Source organism: Octodon degus, unplaced genomic scaffold (genome assembly GCF_000260255.1).
Source record: "Octodon degus isolate 3935 unplaced genomic scaffold, OctDeg1.0 scaffold00047, whole genome shotgun sequence".
Classification (NCBI taxonomy): domain Eukaryota; kingdom Metazoa; phylum Chordata; class Mammalia; order Rodentia; family Octodontidae; genus Octodon; species Octodon degus.
This window is the reverse complement of record NW_004524623.1, coordinates 14764198-14765673: the sequence shown is the minus strand read 5'-3', so window position 1 is coordinate 14765673 and position 1476 is coordinate 14764198. Positions and strand designations below refer to the sequence as shown.

At 46.6% G+C, this 1476-nt stretch overlaps 1 pseudogene; it reads left to right on the top strand.

The window, feature by feature from the left end:
• Positions 1 to 503: 503 nt before the first annotated feature.
• LOC105742328 overlaps positions 504 to 1476 on the top strand; it is a 7820-nt pseudogene continuing 6847 nt past the window's right edge.

Below are 1476 nucleotides of genomic sequence, written 5' to 3'. Positions count from 1 at the left end.
ACAGGAGAAAAAGGAGTAAACGACAACAGGTAAGTAACAAGTCAATCATAAGTCAATACATCTCAATTATAAGCATCAATGTAAATGGACTCAATTCACCAATTAAGAGAAATAGACTGGCACAGTGGATTGGGAAACAAAATCCAACAATATGCTGTATACAAGAAACACATTTAACTCATAAAATCATTCATAGGCTGAAAGTCAAAGGATGGAAAACAATATTACATGCCCCAGCACCTCAGAAAAAAACAGGGGTAGCAATCCTATTTTCAGACAGTCTCAACTTCAAACCAACAATGATCAAGTGAAATAAAGAAGGCCACTATATACTGGTTAGGGAAAACATTCAAGATGGAGAGGTAACACTCATAAATATGTACGCACCAAACACGGGAGCACCCAACTATATAAAGCAAATCTTAATGGACATGAAGAATCTAATATCCAATACCACAATCTTAAGAGGAGACCCTAATACCCCCTTATCCCTAAAAGATAGATCAACCAGACAAAAAAGTGAGCAAAGAAATAACAGAACAGAACCAAAGCTTGAAACAAATGGACTTGGTGGATACATACAGAGTGTTCCACCCAAACACAGCTTAATACTCATTTTAGGAGGGAGAGCTTCCCACTACCCTGCGCCAGTGGGACCTACTGGTCGCAGCCCAGGAACAGCTTGGGTGAGACTCTCTTCCACCCCCTTGGGACACCTCCCATCACTCCGCAGAACCTCTCTGACCACACCCACTCAGTAGGAATTTCTGCCTCGTTCCGGGAACCCCCAGACCCAGTCCTAGCCCAGGCCCGGTGAGTGTGTGGGAGAGCTGCTGGCTACCCTGTGCTGGTGAGAGCTACTGGTCGCAGCCCAGGTGCAGCATGGGTGAGACTCTCTTCCACCTCATTGGGAGGCCCCACATGACTCCGTAGTACCTCCACCACCCCACCTGCTGAATAGGAATTTCTGCCACATACACAGGGAACCCCAACATCCAGTCCTAGCACAGGCCCAGTGAGTATGTAGGAGAGCTGCCTCTCCCCGCTACTCCATCTTGTCCCCTCCACACTCAGCTCAGGCCAGGCATACAGGCCTGGGTGAAACCCTTCAGCTGCAATCCCTGCAGAGAGTGTAGGGGACAGAACCACCCAGCTAGTCCAGGAGAAGAACATCTTGCCAGAGGGGCACAACAGGTTCACTCCCAAGGGCAGCAACAGGAAAGAGCTAGCACAGCAGCCAGACCCAAGCCAAGCACAGGTGGATAAATCCAAACTTTGTAGATCTGCACCTGAACTTCAGTACATGCAAAGGTTATAACTGCAACAAAGATATACAACAAAGATCAGAAGACAGTGCCACACAAAATGATGAGAAGGAAAAAAATGCAATCTCAGAACCCAAGCCCACCCATAACAAGTGCAGAGGACACTAACACAGAAAAAATTGGAAATCACACAGCTGAAAGCAATGAATCA